The sequence below is a fragment of the Hyperoodon ampullatus genome (genome assembly GCF_949752795.1).
Source record: "Hyperoodon ampullatus genome assembly, chromosome: 6".
Taxonomy (NCBI): Eukaryota; Metazoa; Chordata; class Mammalia; order Artiodactyla; family Ziphiidae; genus Hyperoodon; species Hyperoodon ampullatus.
In genome coordinates this window covers 85,016,723-85,035,060 of record NC_136919.1, presented here as the reverse complement: position 1 = coordinate 85,035,060, position 18,338 = coordinate 85,016,723, and the positions used below count along the sequence as shown (strand labels likewise).

General features: G+C 36.3%; 1 protein-coding gene across 1 annotated transcript in view; it reads left to right on the top strand.

The window, feature by feature from the left end:
* Positions 1-18,338, top strand: part of GNAQ (G protein subunit alpha q) — a gene marked incomplete at both ends in the record, with an annotated part of 299,023 nt that overhangs the window by 226,628 nt on the left and 54,057 nt on the right. The gene's annotated exons all lie outside the window — the stretch shown is intronic.

The following is an 18,338-nucleotide window of genomic DNA, read 5'->3' as shown; positions in this document are numbered from 1 at the left end:
GACGATAAAGGCTCCATGGTGAGTCAGAGTTGATTGTGGAGGATAATTAAGGGGCACAGAAAACCGTGACTTTGATCTGGAGTTCGGTGTGTATTGGGAGAATGGAGAAGACACCATTGTTATACTGTTAGAGTTTGCAGACTGACATGCCAATAGTAGATATTAAATTTCCTCCTAATAAGGTAGAAAATAAAGAGAAGGAAGTGAGTATCCCCAATAGCTGATTAAAATAAGATCTGGCATATTAAAATGTACTTCTAATTTTGTACAGTTTTTTTTGGCACATAAGAATTCTGGCTTCTTGGTCCTTTTAAATATTTTTCTGCAGGTATTAATATCTCTTAAAATACATATCAGGTCCTACATAGCATTTTTTTTGTATGTAGGATTGATGAAGAGTTATGAACCAATATCCCATATAGAGCTGAGTTACCTATTCATACATTTCATATGTGTCCTGGGTTACAAGTATATGGGCTTTTGAACCGATCAGAGTTCTTTTTTGTTGTTGTTCATGTATATCTTGCTATTTAAGGGACTTCTTTTTAACAATGAGGTTTATCAGCCATTTGCCCTCTGTAGCCGTAATGCAAAGTGCCTGAAAAGCATGCTAAGATATATGAGAATCAGTTATCACACTTTGAGTTAAGCAGTTACCATCAGAATTTGAGCTATGATATCTCTATACGTATTTTTATTTTTATATCTGTTAGTTTTTCCATAATCTTTGGGTATAGCATTTTAAACATACTACATATCTTGGAAGCATATGACAACATTTTTTATTTCTTTGAATGTTGAATCAAGACAAAAAATATTTTGAGCGCTCATCTACTATATGCTGGATACCAGGGTATCTAAAGAGATACAGAAATGGAAAAAAAATCAACATTGTCCTAAAGGACCTCATAAAAGAGGGATGCTTTTGTCAAAATAGAGAGTCCGAGAGAAGGAAGGCCTTAGTTATAAAGGTCATCGTTTCTTTTCTTTAGTTTGCTGTCCAGTGAAATAAAATTTAAGACATTTTCAACTGCACAGAAGATGTAAGATGCATGCATAATTTTCTTTCTTATGTCACTGTTTACATATAGCTAGAGGAAAACAAGTGTTTATCAATACACATTTTATATGAGATAAATGTATTCTCTTTATAAAGAAATATATTTTGTGATTTAATGCTAATCAGTTTATCACTTTAAAATTTGCAACTCATCAGCTAATTCTAGCACGTAAATCCAGTTGAAGTTTCCACAGAATGAAAATTTCCACAGTGACTCGCCATTCAATGTATAAGCAGTTCACACATCTAAAAATACATCAATTTCTTTGATTCCTGTGGTGATGCCTTATGCTACAAATTAAAGTAATAACTCTATTATTGTTCATTAGGACTCCCTAACCACTTGTGAATATTTTTAAAGCCTACCTTGTAATTTTATGGTGTTCTTTTCAGATATCAGGCAAGTCAAGCCTGATGGTAGTATTGGAGATGATCTTAAACATAATAAGAAAAAAATACTGCTCATTAATTTCTTCATCCATGTTAGCCATAGTCATCACTGTTGGTAATTAGGAAACACTGTCAAAAGTATTTTTTAATGTCAAGATGTAGTCCATTATTCTTTTTTCTTTTCCTGTTATAGTAATATATGAAAATGTCATTGCCTCTCTACTTTCTTAAATCATTAAAAAAACTCAGAACTATAGAATTCTACTTTCCCCACATTTTCAGGGTTTGGTGAGACAAAGCTGGAATAGACTCCTAAAACATTTTGTTCTTGGTTTTGAAATCTGATGTTCATAACTTTAATCCAAAGCAGACTTTGTTGTACTTCCCTTGATATATATTCGTGAGAAAAACCTGGAAATGGATACTGACAATCTCCCTTTTATCTTGGGGAACTGTGGAAAATACATTGCAGACCACAAGCGAAAGCAGCTAAGGGAAGTATTTTATTTTAGATTATTGCTTTGGCTTTTATTATGTATTAATCTTCAAATTTTTTATGTAGATGTGCTCTTGTCTGTCTAGATTCTCAGCCTCCCAAGAGTTTGGGGAATGAATTTCTTTCTTTATTTTTTTTCCTCCAAAGAAGGAAATATGTTATCAAATAGTGGGTGAGCATAATCAGGGTTGTAGAGCTGTGTTGATTTACATATTCCTTTTGTGCTGTCTTGGTTTCCCTTTGATAGTACACCAGCACGGAGCCAGTTACTCTGCTGTAATTCTTTCACGCGTACATTATTTCCGTACCCCTGAAAGCCCAGAGCACACAATAAGGCATTCAGATGACATATTTCAGGTCATCAGTGTGTATCCAGATTCTGTCTTTTTAGTCCTTGGTTTTTGTGGTTCTCTGTTACATGAGTATCTGAGCACTAATACAGACTTGTTTCTCAGATATTGACTCAGGGACTGTCTTACAGACCAAGCTTTTTATAGAATCCCAAAGACTTAGGCCCCTTTTCTCCGATGCTTCCTTTTTGAATGTATGCTTCTAACTTACATTAATTCTTTTGAAATGGTCACAACCAATTAGGTTTTAGTTTTATTAAAATATCGAGATAGTTCCCTGTACCCCAGGTCCTCCTTTGAACCAAGATGGATTCCCATAAACAGTTATCCTTCAAATCTGATTCTTGGAGTTGCTCAATTGATTTTAAAAAGAATAGTAAAAGGAGAGAGTAGACATTTATAATACCTTAGCGCTTTATGCCTATTCAAAACTTGCTTAAACCATTAAGCATTACTTATTTGAATCTCACCAGCTGACCTCCCGTGAAGTGAGATCAGGTTTGCTGAGGATACAAGAATGGAGAGGTTAAGGCCCATGGCCCAGGTCACTCAGGGCCCCCATTCCTCCCTTTCTAGACCAGCTTTCTTTCCCCTGTCTTCCAGAAGTTAGGGATAAACTGAGAGGAAAAGCAAGAGGAACTGTTAAAGGTGGCCAAGAACATAGAGGTAGAATGAAAATCCTGACCCTGCAGGAGTTGAAACCCCTCTTCTCCACCTCTAAACTCTTGTTATACTCACATGAGAACAGCCAGAGATCCTTTACCAGTAATTGAACTATCTTAAAACAAATAATCTAAAATATGCATTTCCTTCAGGTATTTCTCCTCTACTAAGTTTTAAAATGAAGCCATCTTGAAGTTATTCAGCTGCAACCAGAGTCTGAACATTTTCTTTAAAAGTGTGAAATATGTACTTTGTTCTGCTCTAAAAACTTGAAGTGAAGTTTGGGAATTTTTTTTTCAGATAAAATTCAGCTCTAGGGGGAGGAAACTGACTAAAAATTGAGGAGAAGAAATTTGAACTCCAGAAGTAAGAGCTTAGGTTAAGATATCCGGTCTCAATGGGATTGGTTCTAGCCCTCCTTTATCCACTCTTCATCAAATTATGAAATCAGAAACTACATCTTGCCCCTCAGTCTTTAGTATACGACTCAGAGTCATGGCCTGATTAACAAGAATATTCCTGAAAGGCGCCCTACTTTTTTTATATTTAACCCCTTTCCCATTTCCTCATTCCTTTGTTCGTTTTCAGCCACTTGTTTCTTTTGTAAACTCCTTCCCACACCCTTTTCATTAGCTGGCATGTCTGTTTGCTCATTATTTTACTCCTCCTCAATTGCTTTGTTCTCAATGCTTGAAGGAAGCCAGAAGGAAGTATTCTGATCACCATTTATGAGTCTGAACCAGAGACCTGCACTTAGTGCTGGTAAGCGTGTGGGGAAGCAGACACACAGGGACACCTTTTGTGTGAATGTATATTGGAAATCTTTTAAAGACTATATGGAACCCATATTAGTGTAATCTATGCAATAGTTTTTTTTTAAGATGAATTATATGAAAAAGATTGCAAAGTAGTATATTTGGTATAGTCTGATTTCTGTAATCACAACAAATTACATATATATAATTATTATAGGGAAGGTTATTAGCACACCCACCCACCCAAAAAAAAAGAAAATGGAAGATTTTCTACCAAGACCAAAGTGTAAAGCGTGATTGTCATTGTTGCTAGGTGATGGCATTACAAATACATGAAATGATAATTTTTTTAAGTAAAATAAAGTAACACTTCAGACTGGAACTTTAGCTCTGCTGTTTACCAACTTTGTCCCTTTTTCTTTTGAATTTTCCATCTTTTTTTTTTTTTTTTTACTGATTTGTGGGAGTTCCTTACACTCTTGGATGTGAACCTTTTGTCATGTGTACTGGAAACATCTTCTTCCACTTTGTAGCTTGCCATTTATTCTCTTAATGGTGCTTTTTGATATACAGAAGTTTTAAATTTTAATATAACAGAAATCTATCAGATTTTTCCTTTATATTATATGCCTCCGTGTGTGTGCGTGTGTGTGTGCATGTGTGTGTGTACATAATCACATACATACAGTAGGATAAAATAAATCACCTGAAAAACCTGGTTGAAAGGACAGTAAGGATTGGAGAGTAAGATAAGAATTAAAATACAGATCAGGCAATCAGGTACCTTTCCTAGTGGTAGTCCATAGATTTAGTCAAGCGTCTCTTAGCAACCAATAAAAGGAAGTAACCATGGTCTGTTACAAGGTTCACTGTGTCTATATAAAAAGAAAAAGTTAGCTTCTCCTGGTACTGGGCCCTCCAAGTGACTATTCCCTCAACTTTGTACAGAGATGCTGCAGGAGGTAGTAAGTTATATCCATGATGGTTCCCCTCCAGGAAGCCAAATATCAGAATCACGAGGCCTGTTTCTTAAGCTTCCTTCAGTGTAAGTTGGTGCCATAGTATCAAAGTTTGTGATGGGCCAGTAACATGCGGTCTAAACCCACAGCTTGATGTAAGAATAAAACTGAGAATAGCTAGGGAAGTGGATTTTGTTTACCTTTGTTTTTATAAACTATTTCAGTGATACAGGAGACTATAAAATTATAGAGAACTTGAAATTTTTGACATATTTGCTTTAAATCTTTATTTTCACAGAAATAAAATGGTATAGATACAATCCAAGTCCTTGTGTAAACTTCCCTGACTCCTTTCTCTCCGTCCCCAGGAGAAGCTACTGGCCTCACGTTAACATTTATCATTCCTAAGCATATTTTTTTCATGTTTTTACTATATATGTGTTGATAAGGGATATGTAATATTGGATTTTAAATAGTATGCATGATTATAAATTTTATTATTATAAAATGATTTTATTTTGCATTTTGTCCTTTTTTTAAATTCAACATTGTTTTAGAGATTTTTTTCATGTTGCAACACATGGCTCTAATTCATTTATTTACATCACCGTCTCATTCCATTATGTGAATATGCCCTACCATGTTTCATCTCAGCCAGCCAGGTTGTTTGTAATATGGATCACCTTTTCCTACCCTTGCCTGTTCTCTCCCTCACCCCAATCCCCAGTGGAGTTGTCTCTTTTTTCAGTTGATACATACGCAGTTTTAAGTAGTCTGGTTATTGCTGTTTGCTGGTTATACATATAGAACTTACTGGTGTGTGGTTTGTCTTTTCACTTTATCTTATAGAGAGTTTTTATCTTAATGTGGTCAGCTCACTCATTGCCCTAATTGGTTGTATTATTGTATTTTCTTCAGGAATTACTTTTATTCCATAGAATATGAAGATACATCCCATATTTTCTATTAAAACTTACAAGGTTTTTGCTTTTCCTAGGTTTTTTATACACCTGTAATTGATTTCTGTGTGTGATAGGAAGTAAAGATTTAATATATTCTTACCATATTTCTGTTCAGTTGATCCAATACCATGTATTGAATAATAAATCCGTCATCCATCTCCACTGATGTTTTCTTACCTTTTTAATTATGAAAGATATATGAAAAGTACACAAATACAAAAAACATGCAGAGCATTGGTTTATCACAAAAGCATCTGTGCGTCCAAAACCCCTGTCAAGAAATGGAACATTGTAAGACCACTGAAGCCCTGCTAATGCCCCTCCCCCAGCAGGTAACCACAGTTCTGTAAGGTAATCACTTCTTTGCTTCTCTCTTTAGTTTTAATGCTTAACTATGCATTCCTGAACACTAGTTTTTACTAGTGTTTAACTGTTACACAAAGGGAATCAAATAGTGTGTTTTTTGACCTTTAAAAGCAGTATGCTATTTATATAAACTTTGGCATCTGGCTTCTTTTGCTCAGTGTTATGTTTGTAAGGTATATATATTTTACATAACTCATTCATTTACATTGCCATATAGTATTCTGTTGCCTAAAAATACCACAATTTGTTTATCCATTTTACTAAGTATAGACTTTTCATGTATTTCCAGTATGGGAATATTACAAATAACGTTTCCGTGAATATTCATGTAAAGATCCCTTGATGTACCTGGCTTTACATTTCTGTTGGCTGTATACCTAGGAGTAGAATTGCGGGCACATAGGGAATACATATCTTCAGCTTTAGTAGATAAGGTGAAAGTATTTTCCAAAGTGAATGAACCAATATACAGTCCTGCCAGCCATGTCAGAAAGTTCCTGTCACTTCCCATCTTTGCCAACCCGTGGTATTGTCAGTCTTTGTCATGTTAGCTCTTTTGGTGGCTAGAGAGCCGAGCTGCAGGTGCCTGTTTCCTTGGGCATACCCTCCCAGTGCATAGCCTAGGACAAAGCAGTTATGGTTCACTAGAGCCTCATCCCCTGAAGCCTCTCAGCTGCCATCTCCAGAATCAGCAAATACCTCCATGGGAAAGTGGCCCCAAAGCCTGGGCTCACTTCTCCAGACTTGGCCTTCCCCAAATTCTGACCTGGTATTTCTTCACTACTGTTTAGCACTCCAAGACTTTAAGCAGATGTATTTTTTTATTTTGTTAGCTCACCTGGTAGTCCTTCTTCCCATCAATATTAATGACACTTGAGATGTGAGTCAAGTTTTATTACACACATGGGTCTTTCTCTGGGCCCTCTATTTGATTGATGTATTTACTACTCCTGTAGCAATATAAAAGTTATCAACAGTTTAGATATCTAGAGTATCAAGTCTACCTACCTTGTTGCTCTTCAGAATTTTCTTGGCTATTCTTGGTTTTTTAGTCTTTCATTTGAATTTTAAGATCAGCCTATCAAATACCAAACACCACTATCAAATCCCAGACCAGGGCTCAAACCCTTGTCCCCTGCATTAGCAGGCAGATTATCAACCACTGCGCCACCAGGGAAGCCCCCATCCTATTTTTGATGGACATCTGATTGGTTTTCTCTTTGGGACTATTATGAATAATGCTGATATGAATATTCTTTTCATGTTTTTTGCCTTATATGTGCCTGATTTTCTCTTGATTAGGGAGAGATTAGATTCACAGGGAATGTATATGTTCAACTGTACTAGATACTGCCTGTATTCATTTTCTAGGGCTGCTGTAACAGATCACCATAAATTTCGTGGGTTACGACCACAGACATTTATTGGCTCATAATTCTGGAGGTTAGAAGTCTAAAATCAAGGTATCAGCAGGGCTGAAATCCCTCTGAAGGCTATAGTGGGGAGGATCCCTTCTTTTTCTCATCCAGCTTCTGGTGACTGTTGGCATTCCTTCTGGTTACATAGCTCCAGTCTCTGCCTCCGTCTTCACATGGCCTTCTTGTCTGTGTCTTTGTCTTCTCTGCTGTCTCTTAAAGGGACTCCTGTCATTGGATGTAGGGCCCAGTAGATAATCCAGAATGATGTCATCTAAAAATCCTTAACTTAATTACATCTGCAAAGACTTTTTCCAAATAAGGTTGCATTCACAGGTTCTAGGGGTTATGGCATGGACATACCTTTTGAGGGGGTCACCATTCAACCCACTACACTACCAGTTTGAACTTTGAAAACAGTTTACACTTCCACCAACAGTATATGTGTGTTCCAGTTGACCAATATCCTTGCTAACAAAGATATGGTCAGCTTTTCAATTTTAATCATTATAATGGGTGTGTAGTAGCATCTCACTGTGGTGTCAATTTGCATTTCCTTGATTATAATGAGACTGAGTTCTTTATATATTTCTTTACCATTGGGTGTCCTCTTTTTGAAGCGCCTATTTGATTCTATTGCCAGTTTTCTATTGATCTGACTTTTTGGAAAAACATTATTAACATAGAGTCCTTTTTATATTCTTGATTCAAGCTCTTTGTATGTTATCTATATTGCACATAACTTCTGCTACTCCGTGACTTGCTTTTTACTGCTTTTTACTTGCTTTTTAAATAGTGCGTTTTGGTGTGGCTCAGTTTATTGGTCTTTTAAACTTTGTCCTTTACATGTCCTCCTTAAGGACTTTTTCCTCCCAATTGTAGTGCATAAGCATTTGTATTTTGGAAATGGACATTTTAACATGACATTTGCTATAAATTTTTTGTTTTTGAATTGTTACTTGCATAGTTCCACCTTTATTTTGTTGACTCTAAATGCATTTAAAAATTAAATGCTAATATTAACACCACCATTTTAACATTATAAACATAAATAATTAACCACTAGCATGTGATTTTTCTTTGATACTGAAATCACTTGGGGAGCAACTACCCATTTATGTAATTTGGGAATGTTGGAAATTTTTTAAATATTTAAATTAAATTTAAATTAAACTTTTATTTTAAGGTATATATTTCTTTTAGATAAAGTAAAAATATACCTGTAAAGTAAAAATTGCATACATTGGCCGAGTCATTTGATATATGATATACAATCCTGTGTTATAAAAATATTTTGTATACAGAAATGAATCCCTGAAAAAAATGAAAAAAATGTCCCCTCACTGACTGAGGTGTTTTTTTGTTTGTTTTTTTGATTTTATTTAATATCCCACTTTTGTTGTAAACTTGTCTATATTTTAAATTCCACACTTCTATTATATTTTGAGACTTCATTATTATGTACATTATAAGTTTAAATTTTTGTATATTCCTGTTGAATTATTCTTTTTGTCATCAAGATTTTTTTCTTACGTCAGAAATGTTCTTTGCTGAAATAAAGCAGTTATGCAAGAAGCAAACCAGAAGTGCTAGTGTCCTGCTTTTCAGTCTGGGTGAGTCCACAGATGAGGTTCAGTGTTTTCATAAAAGATGGGGACTGCGCAGTAGGAAGTCAGTTGGTAGCAGCAGCAGGGTGAGGGCAGCAGTGGACAGACTATACACACTTGTGGGAGACTTGCTGAATGGGTGACTCACTTGGGAAGGAAAGAATATTTCAGAAGCAGAGCCCAGCCATACAGGAAGTAGAAAAGATTCAATTGAAAAATAGTAGAAAAGATTAAACAGCCTATTGAGACTTAATTCATAAAACATCGAATTCACCCTCTTAAAGTGTGCACATCAATGGATTTTAGTATATTCGCTGAATTGGACAAAATCACTACTATCTAATTGGGATTTTTTTTTGATTTGTTTGTTTTTTATTCTTTTTCAAATTCCTTTCGCTTTTAGATTGTTACATAATATTGAGCAGAGTTCCCTGTGCTATACAGTAGGTCCTTGTTGGTTTTCCATTTTAAATATAGCAGTGTGTACATGTACAACTCCCTAACTATATATATATCTGGAGGAAAACATGGTTCAAAAGGATACATGCACACCAGTGTTCATTGCAGCACTGTTTACAATAGCCAAGACATGGAAGCAACCTAAATGTCCATCAACAAAGGAATGAATAAAGAAGATGTGGTACATATATACAATGGAATATATTACTCAGCCATTAAAAAGAATGAAGTAATGCCATTTTCAGCAACATGGATGGACCTAGAGATTGTCATACTGAGTGAAGTAAGTCAGAAGTATGATATCGCTTATATGCAGAATCTAAAAAAAATAATACAAATGAACTTATTTACAAAACAGAAACAGACTCACAGACTTAGAGAACAAACTTACGGTTACCAGGGGGGAACGGTGCGGGGAAGGGATATTTAGGGAGTCCAGTTGTTTTTTATATATAAAGATACTTAATTTTTTTAGAGCAGTTTTAGGTTTACAGCAAAATTGAGCGAAAAGTACAGCAATTTCCCCCATGCGTGTGTAGCTTCTCCCATTATCATCATCCTAACAAGGGGTTTGTTACATCTGGTACATTTGTTACAATCAGTGAACCTACATTGACACTTGATTATCACTCAAAGTCCATAGTTTACTTTAGGGTTCACTCTTTCTGTTGTGTAGTGTATGGATTTTGAAAAATGTATAATGACATGTATTCACCATTGTGGTGTATCATACAGAATAGTTTCACTGGCCCTAAAATCCTCTGCTCTGCCTCTTCATTCCCTTCTCACTCCCTCCCTCCCACCCTCCAGCAACTCCTGTCCTTTTTGCCATCTTCAGGGTTTTATGTTTTCCAAATGTCCTATGTTGGAATTATACAGAATGTAGACTTTTCATATTGGCTTCTTTCACTTATTAACATGCATTTAAGATTCCTCCGTGTCCTTTTATGTCTTAATAGCTCATTTCCTTTTAGTGCTGAGTAATACTCCATTGCCTGGATGTACCGCAGTGTATTATTCTGTTTACCTACAGTAGAATATCTTGGTTGCTTCCAAGTTTTGGCAATTATGAATAAGGCTGCTATCAACATCCATGTCCAGGTTTTTGTGTGTACATAAGTTATCCACTCCTTTCGACAAATACCAACAAGTGCAATTGCTAGATCATATGATAAGGGGGTGTTAAGTTTTGTAAAAAATTACCAAACTGGCTTCCAAAGTGGCTGTACCATTTTTGCACTCCCACCAGCACTGAATGAAAACTGTTGCTGCACATCCTCCCCAGCATTTGGTGTTGTCAGTGTTCCAGATTTGGGCCATTTTAATTGGTATGTAGAGATATTTATTTTAATTTGCATTTCCCTAATGACATATGATATGGAGCATCTTTTCATATGCTTATTTGTCATCTGCATATCTTCTTTGGTGAGCTGTTCAGGTATCCATTTTTTCATCCCGTTGTTAGTTTTCTTACTGTTGTATTTTAAGAGGTTTTTGTACATTTTGGATAACAGTCTTTATCAGTTACATCTTTTGCAAATATTTTCTCCCAGTCTGTAGGTTGTCTTCTCATTCTTTTGACATTGTCTTTTGCAGAGTAGTCTTTAATCTTAATGTAGTCTAGTTGATCAATTATTTCTTTCATGGATTGTGCATTTGGTGTTGTAGCTAAAGCATCATTGCCATACCAAGGTCATCTAGATTTTCATCCTAGATTTTCATAGTTTTGCATTTTACATTCAGGTCTGTGATCCATTTTTTAGTTCATTTTTGTGAAAGATCTGTGTTTAGAGTCGTTTTTTTTTAATATATGGATGTCCAGTTGTTCCAGCAACATTTGTTGTAAAGACTGTCTTTTTTCCATTTTATTGCCTTTGCTCTTTTATCAAAGATCAGTTGACTGTAACTATGTGGGTCTATTTCTGGGTTCTCTATTTGTTCTTTTGCCAATACTGTCTTGATATGACAGCTTTATAGGTAAGTTTTGAAGTCAAATAGTATCAGTCCTCCAACTTTATTCTTCTTCTTCAATATTGCGTTGTCTATTCTGGGTCTTTTGCCTCGCCATATAAACTTTAAAATCAGTTTGTTGTGATTTTTTTTTTTCTTTTGCGGTACGCGGGCCTCTCACTGCTGTGGTCTCTCCCGTTTTGGAGCACACGCTCCGGACACGCAGGCTCAGCGGCCATGGCTCACGGGCTCAGCCGCTCCGCGGCATGTGGGATCTTCCCGGACCGGGGCACGAACCCGTGTCCCCTGCACCGGCAGGCGGACTCTCAACCACTGCGCCACCAGGGAAGCCCTGTTGTGATTTTGATTGGGATTGTGTTGAATCTGTAGATCAAGTGAGGAAAAACTGACCTCTTGATATTATTGAATCTTCCTATCTGGGAACATGAAATAGCTCTGCATTTATTTAGTTCTTTGATTTCTTTCATCAGAGTTTTGTAGTTCTCTTCATTTAGATCTTGTACAAAATTTTGTTAGATTTACACCTATGCATTTCAATTTTTTCCTCCTAATGTAAATGATATTGTGTTTTTAATTTCAAATTCCATTTGTTCATTACTGGTATATAGGAAAGTGACCTTGTATGCTGTATTAACCTTGTATGCTGCATTAACCTTGTATGCTGCAACCAGCCTGTAGTCACTTCTTAGTTCCAGGATTTTTGTCATCACTTCTCTCAGACTTTCTATATAAATGATCGTGTCATCTGTGAACAAACAAAAGTTTTATTTCTTCCCAAATTATATACTTTTTATTTCCTTTTCTTATCTTATTGCATTAGGTTGGACTTCCACTACAGTACTGAAAAGTAGTGGTGGGAGGGAACATTCCTGCTTTGTTCCTAGTCTTAGCCAGAAAGCTTCTAGTTTCTCATGAGGTTAGCTGTAAGGGTTTCTCTATCAAGTCAAGGAAGTTCCCCGTTATTTCCAGTTTTGCTGAGAATTTTTATTGTGAATGAGTGTTGGATTTTGTCGAATGCTTTTTCTGCATCAATCGATAGGATCATGTGACTTTTCTTTTTTTGCCCATTGATGTGATGGATGTCATTCATTGGTTTTCAGATACTGAACTATCCTTTCATACCTGGAATAAATCCCCTTGGACATGGTGTGTACAATTCTTCTTATACATTGTTGCATTTGATTTGCTCATGTTTGTTGAGGATATTTGTATCTAAGTTCATGAGAGATAATGGTCCATAGTTTTCCTTTCTTATAATATCTTTGTCTGCTTTTGATATTTGGGTACTGCTGTCTCATAGAATAAGTTAGGAAGTTTTTCCTCTATTTCTGTCTTCTGGAAGAGATTATAGATAATTGGCATAATTTCTTCCTTAAATGTTTGGTAGAATTTGCTAATGAATCCATCTGGGCCTTTTGTTTTCTGATTTAGAAGGTTATTAATTGTTGATTCAATTTATTTATTAGATATAGGCCTATTCAGATTGTGTATTTCTTCTTGTATAAGTTTTGGCAGATTGTATCTTCCAAGGAATTGATCCATATCATGAAGATTATCAGATTTGTGGGAATCACAGTGTATTCCTTTATTATCCTTGTAATGTCCATGGGGTCTGTAATAATGTCCCTTCTTTTATTTCTGATATTAGTAATTTGTATCTTCTCTTTTTTTCTCAGTTAGCCTGGCTATAATATTATTTCCTTTTGTCTACTTAAAATGGATTTGATTTCCTCTTCTTTTTCTAGCTTCCTAAGGTGGAAGCATAGATGATTGATCTTTCTTCTGTCTGATACCTTATATGATCTTTCCTCTTTTCTATCATATGCACTCAATGCTATAAATTTCCCTCTAAGCACTATATTCTCTGCATCCCACAAAGTTTGATAATTTTTAATTTTCATTAGTCCAAAATATTTTAAAATTTATCTTAAAATTTCTTTTTTCCCCTTTAGTGTGTTTTTTAATCTCTACATATTTTGGGATTTTCCAGCTATCTTTCTGTTATTGATTTCTGGTCTAATTCCATTGTGGTCTGAGAGCATACATGGTGTCATGTCCTAAATATATTAAGGTATGTTTTGTGACCCAAAATGTGGTCTATCTTGTGAATGTTCCATGTGAGCTTGAGAAGAATTTCTGTTCTGTTTCTGTTTTTGGATGAAGTAGGCGATAGATGTTAGTAATATCCAGTGGATTGATGGTGCTGTTGAGTAACTATGTCCTTACTGATTTTTTGCCTGCTGGATCTGTCCATTTGTGATAGAAGGATGTTGAAGTTTACAAATAAAATAGTGGATTTATCTCTTTTTCCTTGCAGTTATATCAGTTTTTACCTCACATATTGTGACACTCTATTTTTAGGTGCATGTACATTAAGTGTTGTTGTGTCTTCTTGGACAATTAAGTCCTTTATCTTTATGTAATGTCCTTCTTTATTCCTCATAACTTTCCTTGCTCTGCAGTCTGCTCTGTCTGAAATTAATATAGCTACTTCAGCTTTATTTTGACTAGTGTTAGTGTGGTACATATTTCTTCATCCATTTACCTTTCATCTACATGTGTCTGGATATTTAAAGTGACTTCCTTGTAGACAACACACAATTGGTCTTGTTTTTTGATCCACTTTTATAATTTCTGTTTTTAAATTGGTGTATTTAGACCAATAACATTTAAAGTGATTATCAGCATGGTTGGATCAATATCAGCCATATTTGATACTGTTTTGCCCTTGTTCTTTGTTCCTATTTTTGTCTCCTTTTCTGTCTCTTATGGTTTTAATTGAACATTTTATATGATTTCATTGTCTTCTTAAACATATAGATTGTATATATATATTTCACTTATTTTAGTAGTTGCAACTAGAGTTTGCAATATACACTTAAAACAAATACAAGTACACTTTCAGATAACACTATACCACTTCACCAGTAGTGTGAGTACCGTATAATAACAAAATAATCTTAATTCCTCCCTTGCGTCTCTTGTATCATTGCTGTCATTCATTCCACATAAGAATACATAAGCATACATATAAGCATTCATAATCAAATACATTGTATTATTATTTTGAACAAACTGTTCAAAATCAATTAAGAATAAGAAAAATGAAAGTTTTTATTTGACCTTCACTTATTCTTTCTCCATGTAGATCTGAGTTTCTGACCTACATCATTTTCTTTCTCTCTAAATGATTCCTTTTATTATTTCTTGCAAGGCATATCTACTGTCAGTAGGTTTTCTCAGTTTTTGTTTGTCTGAGAAACTTGTTATTTTTCCTTCACTTTTTTTTTTTTTTTTTTTTTTTTTTTTGCGGTATGCGGGCCTCTCACTGTTGTGGCCTCTCCCGTTGCGAAGCACAGGCTCCGGATGCACAGGCTCAGCGGCCATGGCTCACGGGCCCAGCCGCTCCGCGGCATATGGGATCCTCCCGGACCGGGGCACGAACCCGTATCCCCTGCATCGGCAGGCGGACTCTCAACCACTGTGCCACCAGGGAGGCCCTTTCCTTCACTTTTTTTTTTTTTTTTTTTGCGGTTAGGCGGGCCTCTCACTGTTGTGGCCTCTCCCCTTGCGGAGCACAGGCTCCGGAGCACAGGCTCAGTGGCCATGGCTCACGGGCCCAGCCGCTCCGCGGCATGTGGGATCTTCCCAGACCGGGGCACGAACCCGTGTCCCCTGCATCGGCAGGCGGACTCTCAACCACTGCGCCACCAGGGAAGCCCTCCTTCACTTTTGAGGGATAATTTCATAGGGTACAGAATTCTATGGTGGTCATTTTTTTCTTTCAACACTTTAAATATATCACTGCACTCTGTTCTTGCTGACATGGTTTCTGAAGAGAGGTCAGATGTAATTCTTATCTTTGCTTATCTATAGGAGCTTTTTTCCCCTCTGGCTTCTTCTAAGATTTTTTCTTTATCTTTGATTTTTTGCAGCTTGAATATAATATGCCTACATGTTTCTGTTTGTTTTTGCTTTTTTGATATTTATCCCCCTTAGTATCTGACATAATTTGGGGAAATTCTCAGTCATTACTGCTTCAAATATTTCTTCTGTTCCTTCCTCTCTTTTTTCTCCTTTTTTATTCGCATTATGCATATGTTACAACCCTTGCTCCATCATCCATATGTGCTTCTCTAAATCGAATTTTAAAGGTAAATTTGACCATTCTATAATCATAGAAATACAGTTGATGTGTGATAGTGCCTTTTTACCTGTTAGAAATGCAAAGATTAAAAAGAAAAAGGGATGTGGAGAAATAGACATTCTTATGTACTGCTGGTAGGAGGATAAATTGGTAAAATCTGCCAGTTGTATGGTAATTTGTAAAATCCTTTGAGGTGGTTATACCCTTTGATCCAGTTAATTCCACTGGTAGGGATTTATACTAATCGTCTAATTAGTTATAAGTCCCAAAGATATGTAGATGACAATCCATCACAACATTGTATATAATTGTAAACAATTGAGAACAACTAAATTATCCAATAGTAGGAGATTGGCTAAAGAAGTCACAGTATATCTAAAAAATAAAATACTATTTAGATACTAAAAATGATAATATGGATGTATAATTAATACTAGATAGAAAGTTGTTCATTATATATTGACATAAAGAAATAATTTCAAAATAACATGACTTAAAATCATTTTTAATGATTTATTACATTTTGATTATTATTTAATATTTTAATGATCTAAATAAATTTTAAAATGCATCTTATTTTAATGATATAATTCAGGTGTTTATTATAGATGCATACAAAATATCTGGAAGGTTAATGTAAAACTGTTAGCAGGGATTATCTCTGAATGGGTGGATTAAGGGCAATTTTGTTTTTATATTTCATTCATTTTCCTTATCTGCATTTTATGATGTTTTCCATGAACATATAAACTGTGTGGATTAAGAAATCAAAGACACTGGGGACTCCCTGGTGGTCCAGTGGCTAGGACTCTGCGCTTTCACTGCCAAGGGCCCAGGTTCAATCCCTGGTCAGGGAACTAAGATCCCTCAAGCCACCACAGCATGGCCACAGCATAGATATTTTAAAAGTTTAAGAAGTCTTATTTTTTTAAGTTTATCAATTAAATCTGATTAAATTTTTTAAAAAGCTTTTTAGCCTGCTTTTTCTTTTCCTAATTGCTTTAAGAAGCATAAAATGGAGGTGGAAGTGAATAGAGAAATAAGTACAAATGGCTAGTCAAAGAAGCTTAGCTGTATTAGAGAACATCCATTTTCTGTCAGTGTTGCAAATGTCTTCAACACTGAGACAGCTTTTAGAGATGATGCAAATTAAGGAGTTCATTGAAGTAAGGGAGACAGTTTTATGAGTCTACTTTTTTTTTTTTTTTTTTTTTTGCGGTACACGGGCCTCTCACTGTTGTGGCCTCTCCCGTTGCGGAGCACAGGCTCCGGACGCACAGGCTCAGCAGCCACGGTTCACAGGCCCAGCCACTCCGCGGCATGTGGGATCTTCCCGGACCGGGGCTCGAACCCGTGTCCCCTGCATCGGCAGGCGGACTCTCAACCACTGCGCCACCAGGGAAGCCCGAGGCTACGTTTTTATCTCAACGCTTGTTTGTTCATATTAGATGGAGCAGATGCAGAGGGTTTAAAGCTCAAAAATAAATAAAAGCTCTACATTGTAGATGCTCAAAATGCTGTGAGCTCGAAGCCAGGAGAATCTGACCACTTCAAATGGCCAAACTTAACCAGCTGGGATCTTTCTTCAGTACCATCTGACTCCCCCTTTTTTAAAAAAGAGAAGAATTTATCTTTTATCGGGGAATCTGCATTTTATAAAGCTTAAGATCATTATCTGTGGCTTTGCTGTTCTCTAGAAAAATAGCACATTTGATGGAATCCCAGACTCAGTATTTAATAGGAGGTCTGGATTGCATGTAATTTTCTTCAAAGAGATTAGATTAAGATTGCGAGGCAAAGCAGCCATTGTCTACATTTCTTCTGCTGCCTTAGTTAAATCTGCTACAGTGACATCTCCAATATGTTTTCACCAATGAAACAATGAAGAAGTGAATGAAAGCAATATTTTATTTTTTGAATTGTCAATTCCTGTGATGTGAATTGTGACTTTAAAAACGGTAGAAGAGAACAAAGATTTCTTTTTAAAGGACATTGGAAGACAGTCCCTGAAGAGGCAACAGGGAAGTAGGAAGTAGAAAGAGTCCTGGTTTAAATTGCAACTCCACCCATTTCAAACCAGGTGTTTGAAACAACACCCTTCCGGTGTGTTGGGTCTCCGTTGCTGCACGCGAGCTTTCTCTAATTGTGGCGAGTGGGGCTACTCTTCATTGTGGTGCACAGGCTTCTCACTGCGGTGGCTTCTCTTGTTGCGGAGCACGGGCTCTAGGCACACGAGCTTCAGTAGTTGCAGCATGCAGGCTCAGTAGTTGCAGCTCACGGTCCCTAGGGTGCACGGGCTTCAGTAGTTGTGGTGCATGGGCTCAGTAGTTGTGGCGAGTGGGCTGTACAGCACAGGCTCAGTAGTTGTGGCACATGGGCTTAGTTGCTCTGCAACATGTGGGATCTTCTCAGACCAGGGATCGAACCCATGTCCCCTGTATTGGCAGGTGGATTCTTAACCACTGTGCCACCAGGGAAGTCCCTCAAGCTGGGTGATCTTGAACAAATTAATATCCCTGTGCCTCCCTTTTAATGTACAAAATGAGGATATTATTTGTCTCAGGGTGTCATGAGGATTATTAAAATAAATAACATGTAAACTTACTGGAGCACATAGATATCTATTCAGTAAATGATAGATATATATAATTCATATTATCGATAATTCTAATGGTGAAAGAAATGCTGTTATAACTTTTATTTCTGAATGTCATCATCTGTGGTTAATTCAGTAGAGA